Below are 26,625 nucleotides of genomic sequence, written 5' to 3' on the forward strand. Positions count from 1 at the left end.
GTGTATAAGAGACAGGCTCAGCGTGGTGAGTCCGGGCTGCCGCGTGCTCTCACCGGAGAGCGGCGGGTTGGTTTCGTGCCCTCCGGGAGCACGGAGAGTCATAGGCGTGTGTGCCTTAACCCCGGCGTGGGGGATGTAACCTGCAGGGACAAGGGGCATGCCTGAGGGAAAGCTTCCTTTATTTTTAGTAAGCGAAACGTTGAGTTGATTTTATAGGTGGTGTCGTTGTTATATACCCTTGAGGAAGTAATCACCGATAAATGGAAAGGGAGGTAAAAATACCCTAATCGGCACATAAAGGATTCGGTCTCAAACCTCTCATATTTGCTAACCAAATTCCTGTCGTTGCATCTGGAGAGAATTAGAGGCTCATTGGTTTGAAAAGGGTCCTTAAGACTAATTCAATACAACTGGAGCTCTTCCAAGAGAGGCTGAATTAGGTGACAAAGTGGTGTAGATTTTCTTACCGAGTATTCCTTTAATCTCATTGACGCTATTGTACCGGGAAGAGGTCATACTTGAGTTAGTTCATAGTTAGGTTTTGTATTGCAATTCCACAACTAAGAAGATAAAGCTTCTGTTTTGTTTGGACTTTCTGTTTCCTTGAGAAAAAGCTCGAGTTTGAAGCTCCTACGCGTGCCGGGCTGTTACTGTTTGACATTTTTCCCGCAAACGCCGAACTGATTTATTGAAAGGTAATTGGCTGCTATTTCATTTCCTTGAGAAACTATTGAACAGCGGAAAGTGCGTGATTCTGTGACAGTATCAGCTGAGGGACGGTTAAGAGTCTTGCCACTTCTTCAGTTTGCCAAAACAGATGCGATATCCCCCGTTTTTACAAATACGGTTGCATGAGATTGCTACCTCTAGGCATTTGCTTTTGTGTGGAAGCAATGGGTCTGTAGAATGAGGAAAAGAAATCTTGTTTCCAAAGGGATAGTTAAGAAAAAGTATAGCCTATAAATCACGCTTGGGTATGATCTACAATGATTCATTTAGTCATCTGTACGTTTTATAGGGGCCGAGATTTAAATAATAATAATAGCTGAGGTTTTTTGCTCTCTACCTTCATAAATTTATGTCAGGTATCCTGGGGCCAGAGTTTGCTGCTCTTACAGTTGTGACAATGCAGAGTCTTTCCAGTCATATTGTACATACTGGGGATATTGTCATTCATTTGCACTAATAAGTTTAAACCCGTTCAGATCAGTGATGTGCTAAATGCCTGACTGTTGTGCTGAATCTGAGGTCCTTTTAACGGTCACACTAGATCTGGATAAATATGAATAAGACCAGATCTAAACCCATGTGTGCTCTTTCAAAGTACACATGCTGCAATACTGTCTGAAATTCACAATGAAAAATAGTGATCTGTATTTTCGCGGTATTTACTTGTGTAAGTCTGCTCAAACTCTCACAGGCTTCACTGCGTATAGGAACAATTCCAACGTCTTTATCCGACTTCAAAGTCCTCAGCACAAAAGGCACTTGGTGACACTAAATCGAACAAGGTGACACCAGATAAAAAGTGTTGATGTTGTTTTAATGATCAGTACAGTAGGAACAACGGACTTCAGAAGTATTTCAGCTATATGATTTAGATTGTTATTTTATGCTCTTCTCAAGTAACTGGTTTAGGTTGTGGTGGGACTGCCCACATAGGAAGTGTCAGGTACATATGTGTTTGCAGGTTTAATGACAGAATCTACATTATTTGCAGATTAAGAAAAGACACTGGCAGGATAGTGATGTATAACAGCGTGACTGCACTATTAGTGGACAAAATTAAGTACCTGAATACATGACATGCACTGCAAGTTCAAGAATTGCATGATATATGTACTGTCAACTTCAAATGTTATTGTACTCTGAATTCCTGATCAGTTGGAGTCTTGCTCTGGATTAAGAAATGTAGTGTTTGTCCCTTTGAATAGGCTTTTCGTGATACAACACAACTCTTTGAAATACTGGCCCACTGAGAGCCAGTGGGAATTTTTCCACTGACTGTCAAAGGGCAAGATATCACAAATGTATTTTTCTGTTGAAGGAATTATACATACATCACCCATCCAGTCTCTTGCATTCTGAAGTCTGTTGGCAGCCGTCTTCTGATAACTTCTATTACTTTTATTATTTTCCATTATTCTATTACTTCATTATTTTGATAACTTCTATTTGAATGCTCAAGTTAAACACAAACCTGTGTGTCTCATTCTTGGCAACTAATGTCTAAATAAAGAGACCTACTCTGGAACACAGTATTGCTCTGTGGGCTGTCTGGGCATTGCAATCCAGATTTAGACTAGGATACAATTAAGAACAAAACTGAAGGAAGAAAGCACACTAATACATTTCCTTTGCCACCAATATAATTACTAATGTAGTTCTATATTCTCTGTGTTTGAGTTATTCAGCTGCTTTGAATAGCATTCCTAGCATGTGCAAGAGCTGGGTAGGATTGAGCCCACAGGAGTCCACAAAATCATACCAATAAAAGGTTCAAACCAGTCCACAGCCATGTGGAAGAAACTATTGCTATCAATATGTTTTTAATACTAACATGTTTACGGTGATATTTAAAAAGTATATATCTCGTCACTTCTATAGTAAATACTGAACACAGCGTAGGCTATTTATGAAAGCGTTTGAAGGAATTTCTCCAGTGAGAAGTCCAAGTCTACAGTTAGGAATACAAAGTATAATTTCTCTTTAAGAAGTAGTTCCCATCTGCTCCCAATGTGTTTACAGTGTTCTTGATCTAGCAAAATTCCTTTTGTGCTTCTGATTAGCTGTCACTCCTATAGAGCATGTACACAATATTGGCATTACCTCAGTGTTACAGTCACCTCTGTTCTAAAAGCTATGTCATTGGCTTTCATATGTAGTAGTTTCCTTGGTTAAGCTTTACACTTATAGAAAACAGTCTCTTAGGTGCTCGTGTAACTGTTCTGTTACTGGGACATATTTTCAGTCTTTGGTGTAGCAAATTGTCAGAGCTCTGGAATTAACTATATCTTTGATACCACTGTGTCAAGGAAGGAATGAATACTTCTATTACCAAAACAGATGTGAGTTGACAAACAAATAACTCTTAATCAGTAAAATAAATCTGGAAGTGGTTTTGTGTATGTGTTTATGTGTATTAGACATGTAATAATATATATAATATTTCTATGTACATATGTACAGTATATGCGGGTTGGCATCATGCTGACTTTTATTATTCCTAATGTATCGACTAAAGAGAGAACATGTACGTTTTAAAAGAGATTTTCGAAGTAAATTAGTCCTAAACCTCACCCTTTGTTTAGAAAACTGTGAGTCATGTATGTTAATATTTTAAATTGAACACATTTGAATCTTGTTTCCTTTTAATATTTAAAAGAAAAAGGAGAAAGCTTTCCATGGCTGTGCACAGCACATTTTTTTTCTTTTTTGTACTCACGTTGGCAATTCTGATGTTTTCAGTGTAATACGCTTGCACAAAGAGCAGCAGAAATTGGCCTATTTACTTACCTGTTATCTTAAGGGAGAATTCCACAGCCAGTGCAGTACAATATAAGATCTTCTTACTAATTTTTTTCCATTGGAGCCGTTATTTTTTTTTTGTTTCCATTTGTTTTTAGAAACACTTTTTCTTTTTGTCCTGTTTTAGAATCTGGGCAAAACTGGAAGGCTAAACTTTTGCATTTTCTAAGTCTTGGCTTCACAGTTCTCTCTCATGCGTATCTGCCTTAGCCTCCCAAGCTTGCTATACTGTTTACATTTTCCCAGCAAAGCCATTCTTTTTCTGTCCCAGTTCTGTGCAAACACTTTCAATCACTGCTGCAGTATACGCTGTCCAAAAGAACAGAAGTGATTTATTTAGCGTTGCTTTTCCTTGGAAAGATGCATTTGAAATGCACTTAACTGAATGTAATGCATTTAAAAAAGACTTTCCATGAGAGAATCAGTGTACTCGCTTCAAGAAGAGAAAACAGATTCTCAACTGGTGTAAATTTGCATGTGTCTCTGAAGCTGTTACCTTTTAATTATAGCATAGATGTCACCCAAGACTTTTCTGACAGTTTTGGCCACTATTAGGCTGTAGCTGACCATTAAGATGCTAATTGAATTTTAGCAAAATAAACCAATGTTGTATTTCTGGATTTATGCCTGGATCATGCAGGCCTTATTTAAAAAACATTCTAAACAAAATTAGTGACAGAGTTTTGTTTAATGAAGCCTGTACCAGTCTGACTTCTCTTATAACACCAAGGACAAGGAGCGAAACACAGTCATAAGTGATTTTCTTAAAACTATTATTATGTTCAAAGCACCTACCTCGTATACTGTTGTATGCCATCAGCTGTGTTTAAGCTGAATATCTTTTTAGTTCCTAAAATCTATATCATCTTTTCCACATGTTCTTTGATAATTCTCAGCTTGGAAGCTGCACAACCTTGATGCTCGTATGGGCATAAAGTATCGCTCTTTGTATGACCATTTAGATTTTTCCCTCACTTTTTTCCTTCCCCATTACGGTGGTAAAATCTTGGAAATTAATTTTAATAAACTTAGTATTATTCGAAATTTGCTAATGCTGATAGAGCTTCATTAAAATAAAGCAAAAGATGTACCGAGAACAAATTTGTTATAACAAAACTCAGTTGTTTCAGGCTTTAAAATATTTTTCGTATTAATTTTATCATAAATGAATATAGTTTGTCTCCCAATATATAATCCTTCCTGGACAGAAATTTTAAAATACACATTTCAAAAATGAACAAGAGCTTCGGACATCATACTTCTTTCCTCTGTGGTTGCATCTATGTATGTATTTACTGCCCTAAATGGATACAAAAAAATGATACTGTGTAAACTTTGATTACTAAAAGGCCACATTTTTGCAAGTATTATCCTGAAATGTTCTGTATAATGGGGATATTGGCTCTTTTGTTCCTGTTAGGGAAATCCAGCAGGTGTCACTCTGGGGATTAAATAAGGAATATTTCACAAACTGAGATAAATTTGTTTGGGAGAGGACATGTAAAATTTAAAAGTATTTATTCTAATACATTTTTCCAGGATATTTTTTTTCCATGCATGCCTTCTTAATTATTAACTTTAATTTTTTAATAACATGATTGAGTGGGTGTATTTGTCTTTCCGTGTATCCCTTTGAACATGAAAAATGACACAATAGTTAGTATTAAGAGTATACAATGAGAAGTTTTACTCACAGGTGTCAGTTTTGAAACATAAAGAGCTGGGAAACAGTTAAATATTGCCTTTATGATATTAGAAATGCTTTTGTCAGCTTCTCTAGGAACCAAAATTATTCTTTTTGTCAATGGAAATTCTAGTTGCACAAGTAATGTGTTTTCAGTTATGATGAATCCAAGGAGGTGCTCTGCAGTGGGCTGCTGCCAGTGAACATATTTAATGAAACTGTTTACACATTGTTTTCTGTTTGAATTAGCTAAAATTGACATGATAGGGGGCTATCGTGATATTTTTGACATGATAGGTGACATGATGGGTTTCACAGTAAAAAATATTTGGAGAAAATGTTTCACGTTGCCCCGAGCTGTTAGTACAAGAAAGTACAAGCTGTGCTTTTTGGGGAAAAAAAAAATAGAAAAAAAAGTCTTGTTTATTGCACAGTGTTACTTCAGAGAATGGTATAACAATGTGCTTGTTGCATTCTGGTGGAATTGTACATGAGTGTATAACTCCATATTCTGTGGGTTCCGTATTGTGTGGAATTGGAGCGTAATTGTTTAAAATTTGGGGGTTTCTAGTAGGGATTCTTGTTTATTTCCCGAACCATGTTAATGCCAGCTTGTACTGAAACAAACACCTCAGCAGGTAGCTTTCAAAGGCAGTCCACAACTACAAGTCTCTTTTCAAATAGAAGGAAGTGGGTTTTTATAAATACATGCAGACATACATGTATTTTTACATATGCATAAATGTATGTATGAATATATATTTTACATGTGTATATTTTACTTAAAAAAAATAATAATAATAATCTCATTATAGAACTTTTAACCTCAGGCCACTCTGAACAATCCAGTTTCCTTTCTCTCACTTCTTTCTCCTGTTTAAGCCTCCATCCTGTTCCGTTTTTTAATTCAACTTCCTTTCCTGTGATGACTCTGAATGAGTCACTTTGCCAGGCATTAAGAATGTGGCTTGACAATATTTCTAAAAGCTTATCCTACACTGGCTCATGCAGATGAAATTAACCTCTGCCTTATCCTTCCTCTCAAAGAGAAATGTCTGGTGTTCACACATCTAGTTTCTTGGAAGGGAAAGGTGGGGGTGAGAACCCTTTCCATAAATGACTATATATTGAAATTCATAGTCATCCTCCTTAAAGAGGAACAACAGATGTGTGTACCGTAACAGAGCATCAAGATCGGGAACCTCTTATAAATTGATTTAGTATTTAGTCGGGAAAAAGTTAGTTTAAACAAGTTCAGGAAAGCCAAAATTAAGGCTCTTTCCTGAGTGCTATGCAAGTACTCTCTGCATGGCCACCATTCTGTGTTCTTCATTTCTTATTAAATGTGTCGTTTATTACATCATAACATTGAAAGAAGGCCACCAGGATTGTGGGTTTTTTTTCTACATAGCTAGCAGCAATCGGAAAAAGCATATGCTTAACACAAAGTGTGCACTTAAACACTGAACTAAATTGTAGCCTTTCTTGTGGTTATGTGCATGCCAGTGATAGTGTGGGGTTGGGGGGGTGGGGGGTGGTGGTTCCTGTTGTTTCTTTTGTTCTTTGGTTTTTGGTTTGTTGATTTTTAATTTTTTTTTCTTTCTCTGTTTTGGAAGAAGTGTCTAAAGAGAGATTTAAAAGAAAAATGTTTCTAATCGATTAATCATGTATGTGCATCAGGAAATAAAAGCCTTTCTGCTGAAAACAAACAGGGAAAATTAGAATCCCAGAGAAGACTAACTTTCCAAACCAATACGCAAAATAGAGTAAGAACTCCCATCAAGTTAAACTCTGATATTGCAGTGTCCTCTTTACCCCATGGAGCTGGGGAATCTCATACTCCATCAGTTTTTACTAAGGGAGATCTGAAAGATTGCATCCCTTCTGTCATATTCTGTGTGTTATGTCATAAGTGTAATTAACATTAACACAAATTACACAATAGTGAGCAAAGTAGAAATAGAAAATTTGTTCATTTCTATTTGCTATCACAATATAGGTTTTATATAAATCAAGAGTAATGGTTGTAATTGGAAGAACAGTTCTGTCTTGAGTAAAATAATTGGTTATTCATTTATATTCATTTAAATTTATGTTTAGTTTCTTGTACTGGAAATGCTTAATTTCTGACTAAAGGAGGTGATCTGAGCAGTCTTCAAACCTTGATAATGTCATTCTTGGATTGATTATGGAGGCTGCAGCATGGTTTTACAAGAACTTTATGGCCCCTTACACCTCATGGTGGATGCACAATCTCAGAATTTTCGGAGTTTCTAGGAAACTAGGTATAAGCTTTTAGCATGAACCTCTGGCATAGCTGCTGGGCCTAAGGGTTTTTTTCCTCCCCCCCCTCCCAATTATTTCAGAAGTGATTGTACAAGTAGAGTTTCTTCTCTAGAGGAGATCCCTCTTCTAAAAACTATGTGTGAGATCCAAGGGTAGAATTCAGCCCATGTATTTTAACTGGACACTTTTTATTTAGAGCTACAGAGATAAAATAGTCTGCTGACATGCTAAGCTTTTCCTAGAGTCACATTACAGCTCAGTGAAGGACATGGCAGTAATTCAGGTTTGTTGGAAGGATGGCAAAATACTTGCGCTCTCTGTGCAGGGGCACTGGGGCACCAGAGCATGTCAATGTACACTGCCATCCGTAAGATTAAGTGTGTAAGGTTAGGGTGAAGTTGGCATCAAAAGAGCCCAGATTCAAAGCAGATGGTGGGACCAATTGCAATAAGTTTTCTAAGTCAGACTAGGCAAGGGGAGAAAAGATATTGTTGAAAGATGTTTTGTTAAATGAAGACAGACTGGCGTGATAGACAGTTATCTGTGATAACTCAGCTTCATCAGGGGATACACATTTGCCAAACCAAAGTGTTCAAAAATAGCATTATACCATGCAGGAATGTGGGACTTCTTAAACCAGAGGTTTCGTTTATTTTATTTTATTTTTTACAATTTCTTTAGCCATTGTGTTTCTTAGATTTCCAAGTTTTTATATTTTTAAACATTTACAGTTGTTAAACTGGACAGTTGTCCAACTGCTTCTTCCTTAAGTACTAAGTAACATTAAAAGCATGAAGTCTGGAAGCAGAGAAGCAAGGAAGATAAAATGATGGAAGGAATGACAAATGCAAAAAGAAAAAAGAGCTGAACCTCAAAATATATTTCCCATAGGAAAGTAAACTGTGAACAAATCAGTAAATAGAATGATGTTGTCTTTAGCATGACCTTCTGATCGCAGAGACAAAACTGAGTCAGGTATCCTGTGGTCAGTCAAAAGCCATTTCTTTACATACATAGTCAGTTGGCTAAACTGGAAGATTCCTTTAGATGGTGAGAAATCTGTTTCTGCAGTTATGTGTATGACATGAATTCACAGTAGGGTTGCTAAATTAATTGTCTATTCGGTATTTTAATTTATCAACAAAAGCAGATGCTGAGTTTCAGTATATGATCTAGTTAAAATACCAGTAGCTGCAGTGATAGGTTAGTTCATTATTTGTCATACAGAGTGAAAGTGAAACATTTAGTTGTCACACATGGAAGGTGATTATTACCACATCTCTTCTTCATCTGTGCAAAGGAAGGATTCTTCCTATTTCTGCTATCATGCTAACTTTAAATGTACTGACTGTAAGACTCCATCATCTCTCAGAATTTAAACCTCTGATTTTTCCTTTTTCATTCCCATTCTTGTCATTTGTTGCCCTTTCACAGGTAAAATGATTCTTCTGTCTTTCGAGTGTTTACAAATCATTCCGGCATTTATAGGTAAATATTTTTATTTGTCTTATTCAAGTTATGCAAAGATGTGGGGTTGTTTTGTAAGGCTTCACATCCAGTTAACAGCCCACTCAAAACTTCTCTAGGTGTGCCAGGGTCTTTTTCTCACCTCTGTTATGTGCCCTGATTTGTGCACGTGCAGTCCCACATTACATTGGTTCCTTTGCTGCCCTGCATCCGCTATTAAGAAAAATTGCTGAATGAGAGTAATAGAGAGGAACAATGGGCTATTACAGGATGTTCAAGACAGGGTCATTACAGTATATTTTCTTGTGCAATCTTGTTATGAACAAGCTTCGTATTTACCAGCTTGCTTCATTTGTCAGCACCCTATTATTAGTGTTGTAAGGCTACAAACTGACTGTTTTCTATTTGATGAAATATAAACTTCATCTAATAGTTCTGTGGAAAGCTGCTTTACAATATTTATAATAGATTTATGTATTTTGTAACTATTCACTATTTATTTATCATCAACAGTAATGAGAAAAAGAGCCAGGAAATTTTTCACTATCAAACTACAAATAAGCTCTAGCATACTTAGCAAAATTAAGTCATAGAAGCTTATGATGGGCTGTTGAATTTGAAAGTCTTGACAGGTCATTTAAAAAAAAAAAATTGCTTTTGAAGTTTGAAAAAGAAAATGGCTTTTTCACAGTGCTGCTTTTTGACATACAGAGTATTTTTTCCATCATTTCCAACGCTTGGAATCCAAAGGGTCAATTTGATGTAAAAGGTGAGGATAAGAAATCGCACCTAGTGGGCCTCTGAAGCAACTGTGGACTGTTTCTGTGATTAAATTAATGGTTTTCTAACTGAAGGACACCCACTAATGAGCACAATTGCTAACATTTAAGAAAGTTTTCAGCTAATGTGAAATAAGGAGTTCAAGGAAGAGGATTCAGTCAAATTTGGGAAGACCTGAATTCGGGTTTGAGATCCAGGAGTTAGTAGAATAGACTAGAAACCAATCCACAGGGATTTGGGATGCTGGTGAAAACTGCATATGTTTTCAGCATTGTATGAAAATGTCTCAATCTTTAATCAAGACACATAATTTTCTTAGACGTAGTCTTGTTTGTGTTCTTGGAATAAACAGCCTAATTTTGAATACTGGGCTATATTTGTGTAATAGAGCCTAAGGAATGGAAAACTAAGGGTACTGTAGGTCAGTATTGAGGTTAGCAGAACTGTGAGGAGGAAGTCTGGCAGCTGAATATCCTACAGCATGTCTCAGTGCTGCCTTCTTTCACATGCAGGGACAAGGGGGGTGGGGGAATCATCCACTACAGGAATATACATGTGAGTCTTGTTCTTGCAGAATAAGAAACATATTAACTGTCATGAAGTGTCAGTGGATGAGATTTGAGTTAATGCTACTCATCAAAAGCTTTTCCAAATTGTACGGTTTTTGTCCAGTTCGACAAATGGCTCACTGGAAGTGTTAGAGACCAACTGTTTTTCTTCAGCCCTCTGACTCCATTTGGCATTTGAGTCTCCAACTCTACAAAATCCTTGAAGTCACTAGTATATCTCACATTTCTACATACTTAGTGAAACTATATGGATGATACACAGAGAACAAAACAAGGTGTGCAAAACCAGCAACAATTTAAAGGGAGTTGTAAGTGGGGGGGAAAAAAAAAAAAAAAACAACCAAAAAAAACCAAAACTAGTGACCAGCAAGAAAGTACTGAAGAGAAAGTATGTGTTGGAGAAAATGTCTTCTGTCCACTGGGTACACACAACCACTCCTTTTGAAAGGTGAGACGTAGAGGGTGCTCAGTAATTATTTTCCACACCTAATGTAATTTTTATCCATTTAACAAAGATCATTAATATATCTCTTGGTATAGGAAGGGGAGCATGCACTGCTTAATGTAAAAATAAGGCAACTAATTAATGCAAATCAACAGTATTTGTGTCACATTAACTACAGCACAATAGTTAATGTATTTGTCCTAAAACACCACATGATCTTATGTGCATGTATGTAAGCAGTTTTTGAACTAAAATAGCTCCAAGAAATACATGTGGATTTCCAGAATCCATTTGTAACTTTTTAAAGCGAGCACTTAAATGCTTATAGCTTTGAACAAGTCAAAAGGATTTCATGTGATAGTTTTTTTTAATCGGCTGGTTTTCCAGTGGGGTAACCTGCAACTGATTGCGAAAATCTTTTCTCTTGACTCTCTCGTGAGATTGTAACCATACTCTATTAGAAAATAAATTAGTTCCAGTCCCATAGAGAGGGATGAACTCAGCTTGTCACAGACAGACAGTTGTTTCCTGACATTGGGCACTTGGTTAACAACTTCCACTGTTTGAAGATGTCACGGGTCATATGGATTCTATGTGTTTGTGGCCCTTTGGGCTTAACAGGAAGGTCACCAAGTTATCAAGCAACTGCTGTTTGTTTGAAGAGATTCGACTGCCTTTCCTGCCCCTCTGTTAGAGAACCTTAGCTTTCAAAGAGAAAACAGTGTTGTGCCTGTGAATATGCCAGTATCTAGACCTTGTTTGCTAGCTAAAAACAGAAAAAAAAAAAAAAATCAAGTGTAATTATTTTCATTCTCATTTCCTTTGTGTTCCACGTGATCCTATTGACTCTCTTTTCATCTAGCATAGTCTCTGTGGAGCAACCAAATATATCTTTGCTTTATATCTTTTCTGTGCTCTGAGAGTCTTTCCAAAGCTGTCTGTATCCCCAGATCTTTAGGAGAAGGATTCCTACTTCTCTGCAACCCTCTGGAAGAACTTAATTGTGTTTTCCCCATATAACCTGTTGTAATAAACCAAAGCATAGAATAATCCTTGCTCAACAAACCTATATGGATAATACAAAGGGCGGTTGAGCCAGAAACTTTGTTTCCCCAGTATACCTTTTGACTGACTTTATGGTGATTGCATGAGAGCATGGCTATCAAAACATCTGTTCCTAAGTTGCATCTCTTTCAAAGAAGCGCAAGATACGCATGTGGAAATTCTAGTTATGTGATCCTTTGCAGGAATGTAACTATTATTGTAGCTGGTGTTAAGGGACAACTAACACAAAATAAGAGTTGTTAGTTTGTTTGTTGGTTTTCTTAACTTCCAAAATGTAGCAGCATGTATCATTATTAGCAATAGAAGATTCCTTTTCACAGTCTTTCAACGAATTAACTATTTTCCTTGTTTTGTGTGAGGAAGGTAACCTTTGCAACATCCGGTTTTATTTACCAGCTATATCTGTAAGCTGCAGGAATCCTGTGTATGAAGTCACAACACTGTGCTCAAGACAGAAATCCTTGATCTTTATTAGAAAACCAGTTGGTAACACACTGAATAAAGTTGTGACTCCTGTCAGGTGTTTGTTTTAAATAGCACCAACTAATACTTTTTTCAAAACTAGAAAAGGGTGAAGTGGTTCAAATGACATCAGAGTCCTCTTGTGTCTTCCCCAAAATTCATGCTGTAATGTATTGCACATTGGTGAGGGATGGGGAAAGAGAGTTTTATTACTGATCACTCTCTCTTTAAAGTTCACACGCCTCTGCAGTTCCTACTCTTTTGCTGGAGTTGGAATCGAAGTACCAAAATACTATGGAAAAAGGCTGCTCTTGCATTATTTCTGGCAGGCTTATAACCTGGGAGTATCTAAAATATCATCAGAAAAGCCTGTTCTCATGAGATTCCTGTCCAAATTTCCAGACCAACAAATCTGGAACATTATCCAAAAAAGCGTAGATACTTATACAATCACACAATTACAGCAGAGCTTGTGGTTGAGTTTTTTTGGTGTGGGGTTTTATTGGGTTTGGTTTGGTTTGGTTTGGGTTTTTTTTTTTTTGGTTGCAGTTTTTCCTTTGTCACTTTTCATGTAAAGATTTTTGCATAACTCTAGCTCTTTGCTTTTATTCTTGCCTTCTCAGGTGTGTAAGAACTTCCTTTGTCCCCTTCTCTTAGGGTTTTTTATTCAGATTGATCATTCCACATTCTCTTAGAAATAAGTGTCATTTTTTATGAACAACAATCTGTTAAAGTGTAGGGTGATGAAAATTTTGCAGAATGAACCATAGAACCTGTTCATACTAATTTTCTAATTATGACTACTGAAGATTAACCCAAGTTAGCGGATAGATATTATTTAAGAAAATTTTTTTTCTGCGTTTAGTTTCAGGTAGATTTAATAATGAGTCTGCATGCTATTGCTATATCAAATTCTTCTTAGCAACAAATCTTTGCTAAATGTAAACGTCTAATAGATTTAGACACAGTTGACCACTTTGTTCAAATATTACTCTAGAAGTACAATACATTAAAAATAATTTTGGAAAAGCTCTGTATTAAAGCAGTGGCCACTATGAGCAAACACGTTGTTTGCTAGACAGTATAGGTAATGCAGTTGTCAGTGCTATTGCTGTGTTAGCATTCACCAGTAATTAATTCCATTTCTTGAACAAGAACACTCAGAGACCATGTTATCATTCTAGCAGAGTCCTGCCAAGCAGCTGGTGCTGTTTCTTGTTATTGTTTTGTTTTGTTTTGTTTTTTCTCAGGGAAGTAGGATTGAGCTCACTGGAAATGTTTCTCATCTTTCACTGATATGAATTGGTAAACATAATCATTCAAAGAAAAACACATTTGACATACATTACCTATATGGACAAATATATATTATGCAGTGGTGACTCCTATTTATAGTTCCTTGATTCTGTAACAGGTAAACTAGTAAGATATGTGTGGTTTAAATTTTATTTATGATATTAGTCCATATTAGATTCATAGTCTCCTAAAATACAGTTTGATGATCACATAAGCTTAAATTAATTTGCATTTTAGGAGGAAAAAATTTGTGGTGAATGTGAGGCAAAAATCATTGATCAGCACTATTTAGGACTACAGAATGTATTAGGGTGCTCTTTTAGAATTTAATAGTATTTAGTTACATGTATTTTCCTGGGGAAAATGTACTTCTCTAGCACCTCCGTACAGTTGCAGCTGCTCTGAGGAAATATATGCATATAGGAATAATGTTCATAAGATTCCTCTATTAGGTGAGAGACTTATGAAAATATATTCATTGTGAATAAGGAGGGGGAAATCCAGCTCTTGATAGACTGTTGGTGTTATTTGCACTGAGCAGACCTGTGCTAGCATCTTTGTATCCCTCTCAATTCAGCGACCATTAATGAGTTTAGTTTCAAAATTGTACTTATTAAATGACTATGCCTGTGTGCACTCTGTTCATAATATGGAGGAACTTGCTTGCGCTTGGAAGAGCATTGAGTATACGGAAGGCTATGTAGCTTATCCAACTATGCTGCTACTTATTTGATAAATTGAATTTGCTCCTCAATTCCTCATCCTTGGGCTTCAGCCTCAGCACCCTCCCACCCCACCTAGTATAAATTTGTACAGAATTTTTCTGTCCACTTAATGTGCAGATCTGCTTCAATAAAAACAGCATAATGGAAACCACGTGCCTCCAAAATAAGTCAGGTCAGAGAGAACTTGCTACTAATAGCCTGTTCTCAAGTCTGAGATGGTTTAGGTATGTGCTTATACTTGCTCATAAACTTGATTTTGTTTTCCTTTGCTCTTAATTTGTGAATTGGCTCCTGGCTACGGCACCTGAGTACGTAGCTTAGTTTTTACAAATTCTAACTGGCCGTCTTTTCTAACTTTTATAATACAAGGACCAGAAATTTTCTGGTTTAAGCAGTTTCAAGGTGCTGACGGTCTATATATAATCATACCATATATTCATATCATGTTCCATACGTATTTGTACCTTGCACCTCTAGCTGTAGTTTAGGAAATGTAAAACTGACAAACATGCCACATCTCCAGTAAACTAAAGAAAATGCACAAGTTTGTTTACAGATACTGGGATTAAGCTCTCTCTTTCCCACCATCACCTTCTCTCCAATCCTGATGATTTCTTTTTCTTAAGGTTTTAAAAGTTTGGCCAACAACAAATTGCTCATAAAGCCAATTAATGCTGTGAAAACAGATGTTTCTGATTTGTTAGCAGTGACATGTTGTTTTCAAGGATTGGAATATCACAGGGATATTATATTTTTGTAACACAATTCATGCTTTGCATTTATTTTAGAATAGTTAATGCTGTTTCACAGGTATAATTGAACTGGAACCTTTAGACTCAAAATGGAGGATTTACCATCTTGAATAAAACCTAGGCAAGTGAGCTTTAGTATCCCTTCTTTTGACTTCTGTCTGTACCCTGTGCATGGTGCTTCCTGAAATGAAAAAAAAAATTCACCTTAAGAAACTGAATTTATTTTTGCAGTGCTTTGCATAAAGAAAAATTAATTTCTCCTTGATAGTCTTGGGAACTACTTACTCCTCTGAAACTCATGTACCTTTATCTAACTATAAATTTAACTAACAAAGATAGTATAATATTATCCAGACTTTTAAAAAAGCTAGTGACTGGAAAGCAGTTGAATGAAAGATCTTTAGTGTTTATGCAAGCTATACGCTGGGCTATATAAAGTAACACAGTATTTTTATAATTATCAGCCATTAATTGTGTTGACTTCCTTCTCCTCCTAGAATTAGCACAGAAAGGAAGGCATGCTTGTGTTTTGTTTAAAGCCTTGATCAACAACAGCTCCCTAATTCTCTTTTTTACTTTTCTAAACTTTACTTGCTCATAAATGGTATTTGTCATAGTGACAAAATTCATGTTTGCCAGTTAGGCAGTATGCTTGTTATGACTACGACTTCTGTTCTCCAAGAATGGTCATGCAACGTGTGCACAAAGACCATTTGAGCATCTAGCATTATTGAGGATAGGATCAGTACTCACCAGCTGCTCTAGGCTTGCTTCTTCTACATAACATGGGAAGAGAATTAGATTAACAGTGTGAGCATAAAGCATTCTGCATTTGAATAATTTCTGACACCCTCAACAAGGCAGTAACATTTCAGTGACTTTCTCATGATGGCGTAAGGGCCAAGGAGCATGGAGAAGAACAGAAGAAATGAAATCACAGTTCCAGTAATGAAGAAGCTTTTCAGAGAAGAGTCATGATCACACACAGGCATCTCCTGGGCCAAGATAGCTGACAAGCCACAGAAGCACTTAAAGGGAGTAACACTGAAGAAATTACATTAAGTAGTCCAATTCCCAATGTCAAATCTAGCTGTGAGGACAGAAGTAGCAGAGAGAGAATGATAAATGTGTGAAGACTCACATTTGTAGTTGTCTCAACAAGTCTGTCTCTGCAGTTAAATCAAAAGACCCCAATCCAAATTAACTGTTGGATGTATCAAAAAAATGACAGGATTTAGAAACAGATTTTCACAGTTCTACACAGCTCATAGCTCTTTAACAGTTGCATGGGAGATAAATTGTGCTAAGAGTGTTAAGACTTGCCTTTAGTAACTGTAGATTTTTACAACTTAAGAAGTTCTGCTTTCTTACTTCCATGGTTTTTAGTACAAACAAGAAATAATGTGCAAGTAACACTGAAAGTTACTGAAGCATTGCATCCCTTGGAATGAAGCTATTTCCTCAAAAGCGTGGCTCTGAAGATTAAAATTCTGAAATCCATAGCTCAGATGATAGCTTTCTGCAATAATGCCTCAGTTATCCCTATGGGATGTGGTAGATGCAGCTAGGACAGGGAGTGCTAACAAACCTTAGGATGTAGCAGCAAGTACGTCATAAAAACTTTTGCCAAGAAGCAAATACAATCCCACAGTGATCAGCTCCACCTATGTCACAGTCCTGTTAGGAGAAAAAGGATGTTGCTTAGAGAAAAGCACTTGAGGTATTTTGTGGTAGAAAAGAGTAAAGATACATAGATTTGCTATGAGAATTTAATATAAAACAGGGGTTTTTTTTAAATTTCAGTTTAGTTTGGGGGGGTTAAAAATTTTTTTCTCCTAGAACATGTTATCATAAAGAAAATTCCGTATTATACTGGTCAGGTGTGAGATGCAAGTGATATGAAAGTGAAGTATAGGATAGATTTTTCACAGCCTAATTTTTTGTTCCCAAGAAATACATTAGAATTACACAGTATAGCTTTCAAAGCTGGCTACCTGAATATATTGAGAAATAAAAAGTTTGATTTCTATAGAGTAGGAACCTATTAAAAGCATAGCATCTTTCAGAAATAAAACACTTTTAATAGTTAAAATACAGTTATATGAAGACTCCATAAGCACACAGTGTAGTAATGAGTGATGTTCCTAACACAATTTGCACAGTTTTGGCTGTTGGAAGCTGCATTGTTAGGCTGCTGGCTGAGACTCAGGATATCCCTTACTGCTTTAAAAAAAAAAAATTCTCTTGGGCCCTTAATTTCCAGCTGAACAGTCACCAAAGGTCCATGGAAGAGACCTTGAGCAAAACTTAGACCTAATGCAGCAATGCGGATGCTTTTTTTTTTTTTTTTTTTTTTTTTTTTTTTTTTTTTTTTTTTTTTTCTTTTCATGGTGGATCTGTTTGGTTCTTTCAGCTCTTACTTACGTGGTAAAAATACATTATCTGAGAGAACGCACAAATTGTCCAGGGGAATATCTAGATTTATAGCCTGATCTTATTTCAGCAAAGCATGGCACTCCTTAAATACGTATTTCTTCATAAAATATTGTGTCTAAAAGATATATTTCTTTTGAGCTCTATTGAAAAGTGGAGAAGGGTGATGGCGTACTGCTTTTATAAGATTATACCTTCAGAGCTGCCTTTTTTAGGACTGATTGGCAAAGCCCAGCAGTGTCAATTACAATCACAGAAGCAAGAGTCTAAGCTCAACAGACAATGATCCTTAAGTAAAAATAATCTTTGTTGTGAAAGGATACCACACCTTCCTTCACCTCCTCTCTGTATTTCAAGATCATTTGAATCTTTTGGTTGCTTAAACTCTGGGAGGAGCTGTTTCCTGCAAAAATGACTCTGTATTTCTGCATTTGTCCATGTTTTGGGTATACGTTGTTTAAAAAAAAAAAAAAGCCTGTGTAAACAGGACAAATTAAACACAGCGGACAATACTCATCTGCCCTAGTGACTGTAATAGATTACAGTTGCTGGAAAACCGCACATGTTGCGTTTGCAGCGTTCCTCCAGCTGTCTGCTGGGTTCTGACAGCCATGCCGCGATGATGTTTCAGCTCTTTGTTGGGATCTCGCCCAAAATCTTCTTAGTCGTCTTCTGCCTTTTCTTGGGCTTTCTCTGAAAATTTTGCTTACCAATTTGCCCCTTCTTTGCAGTCTTTGGAGGTGGTCCAGTCTTTAAGTGTGACCCCCTTTTCACATGTCCTTCTTTTCTTTGAGTTGTTTGATTCTACTCTGGGCATATCATGTGTCATGACTTAGTGACTAGTGAAACTGCTAGGAAACCCAAAACATAAACAGGCTGTGTATTTTTTTTATTCTTCATCAATTTTTCATTTTGTTTTCTTGGTGTGGGTTTGGTATGTTTTTGTTTTGTTTTTTTTTCTCTTCCAGCTCCTTCAGCTAAGTTGTTTATAGAGAAGCCGTTAATAGGGGAAGGATTTGCAGCGTTCCATGTTTGGGGTGGGATGTGGTTACCCAGTACGCAGGCATCTGCTGCTGCCTGGGAAGCCCACCAGGCCTGGCTGCCTCCACACAGGATGCCCCAGGGACGCTGCGGCCAGGGCTTGGCAAATGTCTCTTACAGCCTCAGGGCATCTCGAAGGGCACGAGGAGCCTGTGGTCGGGCAAGTGAATTTAGCATTTGGTCTTGATCTCTCTCACTACCTATACACGTGAGGAGCAGCACTGGCAAGGTGCAGGATGTAGGTGGTGCCATCTGTGTGTTTGCAGGTTGCGATCATGATATAAATGGACTTAATACTTAGGGACTGATTCTGCTACTGGCAGTTTCTAGAAAAATCAAAATGAGAGACAGTGGTTTTATTTCTAATGGTTTTGCACTTTCTGCAATATTCATACGTGGTGTTCACCTTTTGCTATTGTAAAAGATGAGTTAAAAATGAAAGGATGATCATCCTTAGCTAGGCAGGTCCGTTTCCACTGCACCAGCACGTGTTGTGAATGTCCCCAGGGTATTTTTGGGACAGTAGAATTGTTATTGGTGCTGGTACTTAAAAAGCTATAATTAGCTCCTGAAGTTAACACCCTTTCAGTTCTATTGTTTTGCTCTGAGTGCAGAGATTTGAGAAATCCTTGGTGTATTCCGACCACTGAATAAATTTCCCGGACTAAAAAGACTGTAGAGTTGTTCAAAATCACTTTTAGTCTGAGAGAGTGCTTAAAATCTAAACAAAGACTTGAATTTTATGTCTGCAGCTTTTAAAAATCGATATTCAGTAATGATAATTATCAGATTCTATTTTTTGAATCTCCTGTGGTGTAACATGGATGTCAAGCTCTTACATATATTATGCATGCTATTTTAATGTAAATTGTATTCTATTTTACATTGTAATATTTTTTTGTATTTTTAATCTAGGAATGTATCCTTTTTAAAGTAATAATTTTCTTATGGTTCCTGTCCTTTCTTGATGTTCTTGTCCTCTGACACATTTTTAACAGGTCAGACTACTTATTCACTGTAGTTCATTGTGACACTATATTTGTATAATTTATAACAATAATAATGAGAAAATGAGTTTGGCTGCCGTCATAAGGTGATTAATTTAAAAATCAGTAAGTATTTAAACCAATATATTTCAGGTGCTTTTATTTTGTCTGGGGTGCTGTGGAGGTGCATTCAGGATTCTCGTTGGTCATGATGGCTTGATTAACAGCTGTGATGCCTTTGTGATTATGCGTCTAGGAATAGATTTCTAATTCTTCTTAGGGCTTTAGGGGAGAAATGAAGAAATCACGAAAATGACTGTTTGCCAGATTGTTAAAATCGGGTATTAAGTCACCTTTATTAATGCTTGCAGGTAACTTATTTAGTGGAACACAACACTAGTGTTTCACTATACTTTACTACATAGTAGGTAGTCTTGAGTTATCCATTGAAAATTGCAAGTAGTACACAATATGAGGGTATAGTATCTTTGGTTATTGGGCCACATCATGTCAGTCATTATTAAGATGGCTGAAAAAGCTCACATCCACAATGCTACCATATACAACTCGATCTGTAGGGTGAGTGCTTGAAATAGGTAGCAAGAGATTAGAAAGAGATAGAGCTGGGTGGAGGAGGTCGCTTTAGGGTGATGATTGTATCTTCTCTTCACTGTACAGGAAGAGCCTACTTTGTGTTTCTTAAGGGCAAAGTTAATATTAAGGTAGGTTGTTTCACTCAACTTTTAATACTGGGAATTTGTTGTAGGAAATGTTCCTTTAAACTCGGCATCTGAAGTGTCCCTAGCAATACCACAGACATTAATGTCTGAGAACAGATTTTTGGTCTAATACCATCTTATGAAAAGGTAAATACAGTTACAGATGAAATATTGGTGTAGAAAATAAATGACTGATAATTTATTAGCAGAAATATTGTGTTATATTTTCCTGACTCTTCATTTCTCCGGGTTTTCTCTTAGTTAGCCCAAGGACTTTTACTCTCTTTTTGCAGTACCTTTGACAATCCCTACAGAAACGAATGGTAAATCCATTGCTAATTGCTGAGTGAATATTTAAACCTCAGATGTGACACAACACGAAATGTGGTGATAGGCAAATCACTTAAATTCTGTGTATTTATTTTTCTTGGACACATCAGGGGGTTTTTTCTTATATCCTTCAAAATTTACCTGCAGGTCTTTGTAGGCCTCTCAACAACAGTAAACCAAATTAGACTGATTCTAAACACTACACTTTGGTATTCTCTCCGCAAAGAATTAGCAGTTGAAAGACGTTTAGATTTTTCAGCACTGTCTGTCAGACATTTAAGCTGGTTAAAATACCTCTGACAATAGGTATGTCTTTAAGAGCCAGACATTGCTTAAGAATTCTTTCACAAAACCCTTACTGTCTTCCTTGATAGCAACTGACTGTCAGCTCTTTGATTCAAGATCAGTATTTTTAATTATCTTACTCTCATCTTCCCTTTATGTTATTTCTCGGTGCTTCTCTGTATCCTTAAAGGAAAAACTACATTGAAGGGGTTTTATTACTTGTTTCTTGATTTTTAGAATGGAACCCATTTTCTTCACAGTGTAATCATTCTATAGTTGGTAGCACTATATAGTTTCAGTAGCTGATTTGGCTCCTGCATTTGGACTAGTCTGAATTTCCCATCAGTTTGGTAGTCTGATTTTCAACAGATGTTTTAGGGTCATCCTCCTTGTAATGTCTGACCCTCAGAGATGACCAGCCAAGTGAGGTTCAGAGTTCAGATCTCTCAGTGATGGCCACTTCAGATTTAAGGTTCTCTGTTCCCTAAAATCAGAGGTTTATTTCTCTCTTCTTTAGCCTTGTAAAGTGGTGTAATGGGGCTGACTGAGGGTGGATAATGACTTCAGAGTTAGAAGTTGTCTGATAGCAACGACATGGGAATTAATTTACTTAGACTGGTAGTGCAAATGATGCTCACTGATACCTCAACATCTTACTGAATTTATGTCTGGGAGATGATGTCTTTTAGAATAGGACAAACCAAATATAGCTCAAGTTGTCAGTGTCCCTCTTGACTGGGGTCTGTATCTAATCTATTTTATACCTCTCTTAGACAAAGCAAAAAGTACTTTGCCTCCTAGTCTATAAAATCTTTATATGATATCCAGAATAATTAATGCTATCATTAAAATGCCATTAGTTTTAGAATGATGTGCAACAACTGTTTAGCAGTGCTCAGTCAGTAAAGATTTGGGATGTTGCAAAAGAAAGTGAAGTATAAAGATGATTTTGTGATTTTTTTTTTTTTTTTTTTTTTTTTTTTTTTTTTTTTTTAAATATGCTAGTGCAGTAGTTGTTTTCTAATACTCTACTGAGACAGGGAAATTTATTTACTAGGTGGGAAGGAAACCAACCACATTTTACTCCTACGAATTTTTATTTCTTTTGAGAAACCTGGAGATGTTAGGGCAATGAGAACTTAGCTCATGAAACATCACCTATTCTTTGTGTGGTGTAGACTTGTAGCAATAGCCAAGCACTTTTCCTTATATTAAATTACTTACAGGGTCAGTAAGACATGTACCTGTTATGGAATTCATTTGCCAGCAAGACTTTCATGTAGTTAAGAATTAGTACAGAAATGATATGTCTGCTCTTGACCCATTTACATATCTTACCAATAAAGTATTTGATAGTTCCTTAGGGAAAAAAAAAAATAAAAAAATCTGTCCTTACAGCTTCAGAAGAGAACAGACTTCTCTCTCCACCATATATGCTGATTAATTCAGAATATCACATTCATTACTTGCAGTGTTTCACCAAATATCCTGCTCTATCAACAGCAGGAGGAAGCCAATGCAGGAGAAATCTGGATTTCGCCAAAGGAAGCTTGGCATAAGCTACCTCGATAGAAATAAATGCAGGAGATTTTTTGTTTATTTCTGAATGGTTCCCTCGCATGGAATCGGTTGGGTGATGTTGTTTCCTTTGGCTCCAGCAATGTCAAGGCCATTGATGATGAAAGTTTTTTACTGTTTTCCCCCATTGCTTGGAAAATTGTCTCTCGCCTCCTCCCCCCCTCCCCTCCCCCCAACCAAATCCCTGCCAAGCAAGCAGCTGTGAACAAAATTTCTCAGCAAGATGGATTTGAAGTTTTGCATGCTCTGTGGAACAGGATACACAAATACAGCTTTGAGAGGGTAACGGTTAAGGGGTTCAAGTCTAGACTCTCTGGATAAAATGCATGTGCATGGAATGGATGAGCCTTTTAAGGTGTCTGTTTAAGTTAAAAGGTACAGGAAAGAATCAAAAAAGACATGGGGAGGTGATTGGGTTTTTTTCATAGTGACTTTTGGTACCTCAGTCTGAGGTAAGTAATGCCTGAACATCTGATGTGCAAGCTTTGCTGTTAAAAGTCAGTTAGCAAAGCTAGTGCGTGTGAGTACTGGAGCTGCACCTGAGACACTGGCAGAGCAATGGCAGGAACCAGTCTGCAGAATTACAAACTCAGTGGAATATGTTTTAACTTCATTTTGGTAGATGTTATCCTTATCAAAGCTTCCCATCAAATTCCATGCATTTTGTTTCCACCAGAGATTTTTTTTTTTTTTTAATGGAGTGTGAAATCAGTATGAAAATTCTGTGGGTTTTTTTTTTTTTCCTCTAGGAAAATAAGTGTGGGATGTGAGTGTGCAGAAAATATGGACACCTATATTAAAGCCACCAAATATTTTCCATGCTTGCAGTGGAAATTTTCAGTTGCTTGCCATTTTGACAAGCTTTAACTTAGATTTTCCGTTACATGTTTCTGCCTTTATGTTACTATTATTTTTACATTTGGAGGGGAGATAGTGTGCTTAAATGTGTAAATTACATATAAATAACATTTATACGTAGTTTATGACCAGAATAGCTGTGCTTGATTGTCGTTCTTCTGCTGTAGCTATAGTGCTTGTAATGTTTTATTACATTTGGTATGTAATATTTCATCTTCATGAAGTACCTTGTCCAAGTGAGACTCGAATTTATCAAGGCAGTGATTTTTATGTCCAGTTTATGTAATATTTTGAATGTTCGTAGTTAATATTTTATTTTGGTTTGCTTTCAGGTAAGTCAGGGTGGAATACTGCAAAAGGATATGGAAAAGTCTGTTTGTAATTAAAGGAACACTAATTGGACTTCAGGGACTGTGTGTAAGATACACTAGTCTTTCCCATGGCCACACCCTGAGCATATGATCTTTAACTGAATTCATGGAAACATTCACACTGCTTCCTACAGATTGCAGCTGGCACTGTCTGTAAAATCTCTGCTTCACAAAGAGCAGAGGATTTTATGTGATAATGTGCAATGATACATTTCATTCTGCTGCAGTGTTACCATACAGCTATGTGAAACAGATGGAGTGCATTGTAAAAAGACTAATATGCAATGCTTATGCAACATCGAAACCCTAGTAATGGTCGTCCTTGCAGTTCTCGTTCAGAGGATGTGAAATAGTGCAGTGCTCAACCATCAAATATGTGTGTAGTTTACAAATTGCATGCCGACTAAATCGCTAGATGACCCACCGACTGCTTTTGCTATTTCAAACTTTTAACATCTTTCACAGCAGCATAAGCTCTGTAAGTAGAATTTTTCAATGGTACAAAATCACTTTTCTATTAACAGCATGAAAATGTAATGGGATCTTAACTGAAATATTAGTCCAGTTAGACCTTGGCCCATCCAGTTTTCAGAAACTGTTAATCTCTGATATTTTAAAAAAAAAAAAAAAAAAAAACAAGAGACAGTTGATGGACATATTTGAAAATTAGAAAAGGGTTAGTTTCTTACTTTCGGGTAAGGACTGATGTATACAATTTCAGGTGGAAGAAATTTTACCTACGTGGTATTTCAGAAAAGATATACAAATGTATTATTTGGTGCTAAAGATTTCTACTTAGATAGTTTTCATTCAAACTAAAAGACTGTCCTCATGTAGAAGAGGAATTATTCTTTTAGAAGTAGGTGCACATTGTCAAGAATAATTGATAAAACTCACTACATAAATCTGTTCGTGTTGGTTGAATATGGCTTTAGGTGTCCAAACAGTCATCAGTGCCTTTTGAGGCATTGTATATAACACAAGAAAAGTTTGAGACTCTCGTGTTTGTACTGGTGCCAGTTGTTTTGTGTTCTCCATGTACGCTTTCCAATCAGACTGAAGAATGCATAGGGCGAATACCGTAAGAGAGGTTAGTGTAGTCACTTGGTAGCTGTTTCCTTCCTCTTCTCATTTTGTTAAGATGTTTAGTTAATTGCTATGATACTGTAACTAATTTTTAAACTGACAGTAACTTGAAGAAAACAAGTGTTTCTTCACTCCTGGATGCTTCAGTCTGTGTCAGAGTTGTGCGTATGTCAGTATTCCCATGGGTGTGGTAGGGTGTGGATGAAGCTGAAGGGAATTCCTATTTAGAAGACTTTGAAACATTGATGGATGATACTTTTCTCAATTTATCAATGTTCATGTTCACTCAGATTGACGGAAAATGATGTTAATGTAAAATATCATTGGCTGTAGCAATATGATGGTCCATATCTTGAAGGAGATGTAGGGAGAAGATAAAACCTTTCATCACTGCCTGCTTTGTGGCTTAGGTTGATTTCTGCAGCTAGTCTGTGAGAAGGAGAGTTACGTATAAAAAGAAAAGCTCTGGTTGTGTTAAGATAAGAGCCTTAACATTATTGTGGTTTTAATCTTTTTCATCTTTTGCGTCTGTCCATCCATTCTTTTCTCATTTGAAGTTGCTCAAGACTTCAAGAGCAAGTCTTGGCTCTTCACTGACCTGAGTGTAGGCCCTTGGAGGTCTTGGAAGTCAAGACCTGTGTCTGTGTGGGTCTCAAGAAGATATGCATATATCGGTATGCAGCTGTAGATTTTAAAAAAATATATAGAAGACAATTTATTTCCATACCATTGAGATTAACTACTTCTGGTTTTTAACTTTCTTGAGTCTCGCAAGCTCTTTTATGGCTGGCATACTCTGTGTGAGCCCAATTTAAAACATTTGCTGCTAAAATGCCATTTTAGGAATATAACAGATGAAAAAACATAGGAAAGATGGGAAATATCTGTAGCTAATTAAAAGCAAAGGAGACAAGCTTCAGACCACTAGAATTCAAAAGGCTGGTTTTGGCTGCTGCTTATTCTTGGCTTTTGCTACAGAACGGATTAGTAGTTTTGATAATTTAGCACAGTATAACATGTATTGTCCAATATTCAAGAGGTGAAATATTCCAGATCTTGCACCTTTGACTTCTGGCATATGAATTTTTAAATTTAAGAGGAAATGTTCTGAACTGTGGTGACTTAGGCTGACCTAGTAAAGGCTTTGAAGTATCTGGTAGTTTATTTTGTTTTGAATAACAAGCTGAATTTTTCTAAAGCTGCCTTAAATTTACCTGAACTTTTTTGGAATAGTAAATGCATCAGAAATATCCCATGAGAGAAAATGTTGATATTTGGCATGAACTTCACATCTGAAATTTCATTCCCAGCCAGACCAAAATGATTGCCAGTGAAAAGACAACTGCTTTGGGGATATTTTAGTTCTCTTTATTATGTTTAAAAAAAAAAAAAAAAAAGAAAGAAAGAAATCCCACACAAAGTCAAAAGACGATAGTGCTTCTGACATTTCCACGGAGAGTTTATCTATATTTGGTTCATCATTTCTGTTCAAGTCATTGACCAATGGTGAACCCAAAGTTAGGACACCGGTTCTGCTGCAGTGGCTGCAGCAGCCCTGTGTTTGTGCTGGCATCAGCAGTTCCCTTTCCTGGCCACCTGCTCCCTCCCCATCTCACTCTGAGTTGCTGGTCTGGCATGGCCCACCTAAAAATTAATAATTTCATTAAAAATCATATTTTAAAACTTTATATGAATTTATAACTGAATGAGAGCACGTTTGTGTAGATTTGTGTGTAAATATTCACATTTCTAAATGTGAATCTAGAAGAAACTGATGTAAACCCTGCGAATTTCATAGAATATGCTTAACTGCTGAACTGGGTTGGGGCCAGTGAGAAAAAGCTCTAGTGGTTAGCTCCGAAAAAAACAAAAGACCTGG

The 26,625-nt window shown here is 36.7% G+C and overlaps 1 protein-coding gene across 2 annotated transcripts in view; it reads left to right on the plus strand.

Moving 5' to 3' along the window:
• CALCRL (calcitonin receptor like receptor) overlaps positions 1 to 26,625 on the plus strand; it is a 64,186-nt gene that overhangs the window by 324 nt on the left and 37,237 nt on the right. Inside the window, exon 1 of one of the 2 annotated variants that reach the window (XM_026852796.1) lies at positions 622 to 695. The exons of the other annotated variant lie outside the window; for it this stretch is intronic. The gene's annotated coding sequence lies outside the window, so the exon portion shown is untranslated. Of the gene's footprint in view, positions 1 to 621; positions 696 to 26,625 lie in introns of those variants that run through there. 2 annotated transcript variants of the gene reach the window in all.

The sequence above is a fragment of the Athene cunicularia genome (genome assembly GCF_003259725.1).
Source record: "Athene cunicularia isolate RWA chromosome 7 unlocalized genomic scaffold, athCun1 chr7_part1, whole genome shotgun sequence".
In the NCBI taxonomy this organism is placed as follows: Eukaryota; Metazoa; Chordata; class Aves; order Strigiformes; family Strigidae; genus Athene; species Athene cunicularia.